Source organism: Cebus imitator, unplaced genomic scaffold, assembly GCF_001604975.1.
Source record: "Cebus imitator isolate Cc_AM_T3 unplaced genomic scaffold, Cebus_imitator-1.0 Scaffold334, whole genome shotgun sequence".
Lineage (NCBI taxonomy): Eukaryota > Metazoa > Chordata > Mammalia > Primates > Cebidae > Cebus > Cebus imitator.
Window position 1 is genome coordinate 1,266,492 of NW_016107649.1, and position 8,296 is coordinate 1,274,787.

An 8,296-nucleotide genomic window follows, 5' to 3' on the forward strand; every position below is an offset into this window, starting at 1 on the left:
AGAAGAGGGCAAGGAAATACAATATTCTTAATGCATTATATAAATGTACTTTATCTGCAGTGGACGTCTTTCTTCTCACAGCCATGGCACTATACCAGGCCCATCTATAACTGATTTCTTGTTATTAGTAGGTCCCTATTGTGACAATCTTCCTCAACATCTGTGCAGAGCATTCCATTTTTCCGTGCACATTTACAAACTCATAGTATGTCACCCTCACACCTCTGTAAAGTGGGGAGATTGGGTATTATTTTCCTAATTGTACAGATAAGAAAACTGCAACTCAGAGACCTGGCACTCAATGGCTTATTCCCCCTGATCCTTAGGGTGTGCTTATCTGTAAATAGTGATGACAATACCCACCTCGTGGAGTTGTTGTAAGGATTAAATGAGATAACGTATGCAGCATGCAGAGCAGAGCCTCTGGAACAGGGGCAGCATTCAACGAATGCCAGTTCCTATGAATGTTAGGTCAATGGGAAGCTCAAGGTCACATAGCAGGGAAATGACAGCACCAGGATTGAGATCCAGACCTTTTCATGCCAAGTCCATGCTTTTTATACTTCATTCTCAACACTGTATGAGAAATCCATGGCTTCAAATAAATTATAATATTTTGGACCAGGCAAATTTCAATTATATGAAAGAATAAAGCAATTATTCCCATAAAGAACTAAGGTAACAGTAATAAAATCTAGGACCTAGCTCTAAAATAACACATTTTTTGGTCCAATAGCCACCATTACAATGTCTTTTTATGCATACATTCCAAAGCTTAGGATCCCAAAGTTTCATCCCTTGTCTTACAGTAAGTTGAGTATAGATGATCAGATATGAAAATAAGGCTGTTTCCATTCATACTATAAAAAATGTTTTCTGTGGGTATTCTGAAGTGCAGGGAGTTTTTGAGCTATATTTGGAAGCATTTCTTTAACTTCTAGAAAGTACCATTCATGGTCACTTGCTTTACCATTTTTTAAGGGATTTTAGAAGTTTCCATTGAGTTTAAAGCTGTTTCCATATTTAGAAAATATTCCTTAACTAATTAATTTAACTTACAATATATGACACCTGGAGTTGGTAACAAGCAAAAAGATACAAGGACAGTGAACATTTTATAGGCAGAGGCAGAAAACCCTTCAGGAAGACAAAGCACATGTCTGTGCACAGACACATACAGAACAGAAAATCATTCTGTCCCCTTTCTATTCTATGCTATAATAATAGAATCCAGTATGACCAACCCTAGGCAATATTTCTTTATTTACAGCAATATTGGTCTCCTTACAAACTGGCAAAAGAAGAATTAAAAACTTTGCATTGTGGAACGTTGACACTTCTTTATGTCTAAGAGGGTAAGCTATTAATGAATACTTGAGAGATGCACATTTGGAAAGGCATTTAATGTGCTGTGTGTTTTTGTACTACCAATATACATTTCTTTCTTAGATGAATAGATGATACTCAACTAAGAGGTGGCCCCTATCAAAACTATGAAGCAGGAAACTGTCTTCAGAAACTCTCTACGTTTCCCTTTCTACATGCCAGTTACGCTGGGGACAAGGGGTGAGGACCTCCATTTCCTGAGCACCTTCACTGAGACCAAACTCATATGTGGGATCTGGTTTACAGTACCTGCTCCAATCCTCACAATAATCTTACAATATGTACATTAATTGCCCCAGTTTCTCAGAAATGAAGAAACTCTGGTAGAGTTAAAGTAACATGTCTAAAGAAAAGAAAGCAGTAAGTGACCATGAAGATTCCTCTATTTTAGTGCACATGCAGGGTTCCCCTTCCAGAACCATGTTTCCCCAACCTCAAGCACTCCTATTAGCTCTGTAAGATGGATCAGTTCATACCAAGCTTTAAGGAGAAGCCACCATTTGTGTTAATCCTCTTTGAGGTAGTTCTATCTTCTAAGTGACCAGACAGGTACAATCTTAACCTGAACCAATGGTTCTAGAAGTAGAATTTGAGAAAGCAAACAGCAAGACTTCAGAATGTCATGACTCCTTAGAAAGCATCTAACCAACCTCTTGTTCCATGAATATACTGATTTAAAACAACGAAAGCCTGAGATGGGATGTGACTTTGCAAACATCACACAGCAAATAAGGTATAGAGTCCAGTCAAAAGCCAGGACTCCTGACTCAGTCTAGTTCTATTTTGTGGTGTCAGCCACAAATATCCAAACCTAGGGCAAAAAACACATTCCAGGATAAAAAAGAATTATTTTAATGCTATTAATTCACACTGACAATTCAGAATACTGGTCAGAGCCTGGGCTTCAATTCTGGGTGCACATCTTACAAACTGTGTGACCTGCACAAGGTATCCTCTCTTTGCCTTGGTTTTCTTGCTAGTCATCTGAGAATAACAACAATACCTGCCTCATAAGGCTAGTGGGAAGATCAGATGTGATAAACCATGTATAGTTCTAACTTCTTTGTGCTCAGCATTTAGTAAACACTGAATAAATCTTAGATGTGATCATTATCATTATTATCACTGTTACCTCTAGTAGTAGTTCAAATAACTGAGTTCAAACTATCACTTTTAGGGATAAATGTAGAAACAACTTTCTGCTATTAAGTTTGCCTCTCCAGATGGATTAAAGACTTAAACATAAGACCTAACACCATAAAAACCCTAGAAGAAAATCTAGGCAAAACCATTCAGGACGTAGGTGTAGGCAAGGACTTCATGACCAAAACACCAAAAGCATTGACAACAAAAGCCAAAATAGACACATGGGACCTAATCAAACTCCACAGCTTCTGCACAGCAAAAGAAACAATCATTAGAGTGAATCGGCAACCAACAGATTGGGAAAAAATTTTTGCAGTTTACCCATCTGACAAAGGGCTGATATCCAGAATTTACAAAGAACTAAAACAGATTTACAAGAAAAAACCTAACAAGCCCATTCAAAAGTGGGTAAAGGATATGAACAGACACTTTACAAAAGAAGATATACGTGAGGCCAACAAACATATGAAAAAATGCTCATCATCACTGGTCATCAGAGAAATGCAAATCAAAACTACATTGAGATACCATCTCATGCCAGTTAGAATGGCGATCATTAAAAAATCTGGAGACAACAGATGCTGGAGAGGATGTGGAGAAATAGGAACACTTTTACACTGTTGGGGGGAGTGTAAATTAGTTCAACCATTGTGGAAGACAGTGTGGCGATTCCTCAAGGACCTAGAAATAGAAATTCCATTCGACCCAGCAATCCCATTACTGGGTATATATCCAAAGGATTACAAATCGTTCTACTATAAGGACACGTGCACACGAATGTTCACTGCAGCACTGTTTACAATAGCAAAGACCTGGAACCAACCCAAATGCCCATCGACGATAGACTGGATAGGGAAAATGTGGCACATATACACCATGGAATATTATGCAGCCATCAAAAACAATGAGTTTGGGTCCTTTGTAGGGACATGGATGAACCTGGAAACCATCATTCTCAGCAAACTGACAGAAGAGCAGAAGATCAAACACCGCATGTTCTCACTCACAGGCGGGTGTTGAACAATGAGAACACATGGACACAGGGAGGGGAGTACTACACACTGGGGTCAGTTGGGGGGAAATAGAGGAGGGACGGTGGGGGGAGAGATAGCAAGGGGAGAAATGCCAGATGTAGGTGATGGGGAGGAAGGCAGCAAATCACACTGCCACGTGTGTTCCTATGCAACAATTTTGCATGTTCTTCACATGTACCCCAAAACCTAAAATGCAATAAAATAAATAAATGGGAAAAAAAAATTTGCCTCTCCTGGCCAGGTGTGGTGGCTCACACCTGTAATCCCAACACTTTGGGAGGCCAAGGTGGGCGGATCACGAGGTAAAGAGATTGAGACCAGCCTGGCCAACATGGTGAAACCCTCTCTCTACTAAAAAGACAAAAATTAGCTGGGCATGGTGGCGTGTGCCTGTAATCCCAGCTATTCGGGGGGCTAAGGCAAGAGAATCGCTTGAATCCAGGAGGCGGAGGTTGCAGTGAGCCGAGATTGTTTTTTTGTTTTGTTTTGTTTTGTTGTTTTTTGCCTCTCTTTCTTCTCTAAAAGCAGCCCTACACAGTCTCAGGAATGAAGGGAAATAAGATCAGCAGAAGGTTGGCATCAGAAATGAAGAAATTACCTTTGAAAATAAAAGTGCCCACTGAACATTTTCATTTTGTTGTTCAAAATAAAAAATTTCCATCTTTCTCAAATATGCTTTTTCTCATTCACTCCCTAATTAAGTTGAAAGCCTGACCATCCTTTAGATATCTAAGCTTCTCCTTCAATACCACCATCCGCTTGGTGACCAATGCTACTGATCCTCCCCGTAAAATGGCTCTGTATGGATCTCTCTTTCCTCCAGGTCATCTGGTTCAGGCACATTTCATTTTATGAGTTTTGGGGGTTTTATGTTTTATTTTGGCCTGTACCACTCCAATGGTCTAAAATCTCCCTTTTTGCAACCCCACCTCCTCACGCCTCCAAAGTCACTTTTGCAAAATATAAGCTAGATGAAATCATTTCTACCATTAAAGGTTGCATGGTTTCACCACCTTAGCAGGGTATATTCACAAACCAGCCTCAGTGAAACCATTCTAAACTCTCCTGCCTTCCCTCAAAACACATAGGTGTCCTCTGAATGTGACCTTTCTACCATGTGTGTATGCTGTCCCTTCATTGCGGAAGACCCAGCACCTTCCCTAGACAACTCCTGCTACCTATTGGAATCCAGACCAAATGTGAACTCTTCTTCAGAGTCTAGCAGATTCCCTCCAGTTTTTCTTCTGTTGACTCTCCCTAAACTTGCTTCTATCTTCACTAAACACTCGTGATGTTGAATCATTATTATTTATTTTCTTCTCCTTTTTTTGCTAGATTGATTTCTGGGAGGCATGTGCCTCATTCTTTTAGCCTCTGGCACAGGACCTACAAAGCACACAGTAGGTGCTCAACAAATAACTATTGAATAGATCAAGTGGATGCTACAGAAAGTAAAAGGAATAGGAAAATGAGACCTCGGTGACTGTCAATGTTAGTCTCAGTAAAAAGAATCCGTGATATGTATGACTTATCTGCAAATGATTATGCAAGTGGTTTTTAACACTGTGATGTGCACTTGCAAATGAGAAAGCTCTCAAGTTCCCACTTCTGTTAAGTGTTCATCACTGGAGAGAGAGTCATGTCCTCCCAAATTTAGGTGGGTTCTGCAGGACCTGCACACACTAAGCTTTTAGAGTCCTGTAGCTTTAGAGGAGAACACTTTTCCCTTACAAAATTCTATGGACTGGACTGAGGTAGTAGATGCTGATTTGATTTGCAGTGGATTTGAAAGCAAAGCGCAACTCACATTTTAGACTAATTGAACTCAATGGCTGATCATACTTAATATAATAGCTCTAAAGCTAAAGAAAATCAATAAGTATGCTGAAAAGCAGCCAAATGCTCACTCCCTTGTCTAGTTCCACCGTCAATGCTGACCTGCTTCTTGATCCTTTCCAGCTTCTGGGTATTTCCAGCTTCACTCTGCCCCCAGATTGCAAAGGCGGGTTAGCAAGTCTTGCGTCGTGCCTTATGATACATTTGTTCTTCGTTTTGAAGTTAATGTAATAAAAGATCATAAAGGTGTGAAACTTGAGTTGCACTGTTAAAGTTGCCCTACTTTTCCTAAAGCCTCCCCTCTGTATAAGTTAAGTGGAATTCTGGCTGAAGGGAGAGAGAAGTGTGAGCTGGAATGCTGTGACATCTCTTCATCTCCAATTGTGGAAAATTGAGAGAATGCATATTAAAGGAATCCCAGAAACTTTTTAGTTTACTAAACTAAGACTTTAAAAAAAAAAAAATTGATTTGGCAGCAAACTCATTAGATGTCCTTTGAACACCTCTATCTCATTGGAAGAAACAGAAAAGATTCAAAGCATGCACTCATCTATAATTGATTTTGATATAAGAAAAAGACAGAAGTGCCGTGGAGAATAAATCATTAACTATAAGACAAACCAAGGCACCCTGGAAACCAGCGAGACCTGGAGGCAGCCGAGGGATCAGGCGGCTGGGATTTGCCTGTTCCCTCTGGTGACTTCTGGAGTGAAGCATCCCACAGGCAGGGCGAACCCGGCACACAGCGCTCCCGTCCATTTCACTTTTCAAACTTGAAGTTATTTTTAGATGACCCAAGCCCGCTAATCCCAAGCAGGACAATTCTCAGCCCGCTGCACCTCAATGCACCTACCCACTCCCCAGCCTCTGCATTGGGAAGAAGGGCTCTCTCGATCTTCTTTGCTCTCGGTATCCAGTTAGCCTCTTCTAGCCCCCTCTCTAAGCTTCAGTCCCGGGGATCACAGGCGTCACCCTCGCTCCTTCACTTTTGCACCTGCTGCTGCTACCAGGAAGGCGAACCCCAGGCCACGGGCAGTGGGGAAGGGGCTCCTTAGGACCCGCGCCCCCTAGAGGGGGGTCGCGGGAGATCTCCGTCCCCACGGCCTCTGCCGGGACAGACCACAGATCTCGAGACAACCCCCACCCCCGCCGCCCCCGCCCAGCCCTCAGACCCGGCCCCACTGGCCAGACCCCTGTCGCGGTCCCCTGGCACGACCCGGGCGCTGCTGTCAGCCCCGGCGGGACGGGGTGCAGGGGCGAGCCTGGCCGGCGCGGTTACATAACCGACCTGCTGGGCGTCCGCGATGCGCCGGCGGAGGCGGAGGCGGAGGCGCAGGCGGCGGCTGGGCGTCTGCGGGGGCCGGGCTGGTTGCTCGCGCGCGGCGCTGCCTGCTCACCTGCCCGCCGGTGCGAACGCGTGGGGGCGGCGCGGTGCCAGCGGGCCTGGGCGTGGGGCCGTGCGCGGCGCGCCCCGCCTCCCGCTCTCCGGGGCCGTGGGTCGGTGGGTCTCTGCCGGCTGCCCGCTCCTCCCCGCAACCTCCGCCGCCGTCACCCGGGACAAAGCGGCTCCAGGGAGGGGCTGAGCCGGCGGCTCTTGCAGGAGCCGGCGGAGATGGGCGCGTCCCCAGCTCCGACTCATCGGGCCAACCTCCAATCAGACCCAGGGAAACCGAAAGCCCCTGTCTGGCCTCCTCTCATCTCCTCCCTCCTGACCCTGCGGCCTCCCCGGTCCCCCACCCACCGCACCTCCGGGGCTCTCACCCTGCCCTCAGCCCCGCACCCCTCCTTTCAACCTCAGGTGCCCGGGACGGCTCAGGAGCCTCCGGGGACCTGGCGTGGGAGCCTGGCCGCAGGAGTCCCGGCCTCAGCGGGGAGAGGTTCCTTGGGGTCCCATGCTGAGCTGAGGGTGAGGGGGCAGCGACAACCCAGAAGAAACAGGCAGAGAAGCAAACTGGCTGGGGAGTACTGGGAGAACGACTCTTCTTACCAGATATCTGAGCCCCCCAACTCTGGCTAACTGAGGAAGTGTTGGGGTGCCCCTGGATGGTCCTCCCGGGCTTCTGCGCTTGGTGGGTGCTGGCGCCCTCTGGCTGGAGCCCTGCGTCCGGCCCAGCCCAGGCTGCTGAAGGTGCCCTGCGCGGGCTTCACAGCTTTGCCAGGATTTGCAGCCATCAGACCTGAGGACAGAAGGGCTGGGGCTGCAACGACTCCTATTGTGTGAGAGCCGTGACACAGTGAGCGGGAGGTTGGTGTCCTACAGCAAACGGGACTGAAGGCGAAGCAGAATCTAGGGTAGATCTGTTGCTCAACAAAGTTAACCCCAGTAGAAGTCTCTGCTTTACGGAATAAAGCAATTCAAATTGGCGAGGAAGCCCATTTGAATTCTCTTGCCATGAGATTCAGTCCTGTTCCTATCTGTGCCACACGTAAGGCACAGATAGGAACAGGACTGAATCTCATGGCAAGAGAATGTCAATTATGCAAAAGATCGTAATAGGGAGAGTGCGGAAAATTAAAGGAAGGGGGTGTGCAGACCAACCTGAGGGAGGGAGCGAATAGCTTTTAAATCACGTATATGTTCTGTCATCTTTCTAACTGCTACATAAATAAGCCGTTTTATTTTTGCTTTGCATGCCTTTTGATTTTCTGATAACAATATTACGATTCCACTGAAGCAGTCCATAAGCTTCACAATCATTCTTCACTTACCCAGATACTACATTGTTTTTTTCCCAAAGTTGACATAGAATCACATTTTTTCAACAAAAATTGGCTCTTCTCTCTGGTTAGCCTGCATTAATATAAACACAGAAATTCAGAATTGAAAATGACTTTAGGTTTCCCCTCGTCCAGCCTTCTCCTGGATGCATGAATCTGTAAGTGGTTGTTGATTT

The 8,296-nt window shown here is 45.2% G+C and overlaps 1 protein-coding gene across 3 annotated transcripts in view; it reads right to left on the bottom strand.

Moving 5' to 3' along the window:
• The window catches only part of RCAN2 (regulator of calcineurin 2), a 287,946-nt gene extending 280,131 nt beyond the window's left edge, over positions 1 to 7,815 (bottom strand). The window contains exon 1 of one of the 3 annotated variants that reach the window (XM_017505130.2): positions 7,390 to 7,815. The gene's annotated coding sequence lies outside the window, so the exon portion shown is untranslated. Of the gene's footprint in view, positions 1 to 6,690; positions 6,984 to 7,389 lie in introns of those variants that run through there. The other 2 variants (XM_017505132.2, XM_017505129.2) reach the window with 2 other exon arrangements.
• Between the last annotated feature and the right edge of the window lie 481 nt (positions 7,816 to 8,296).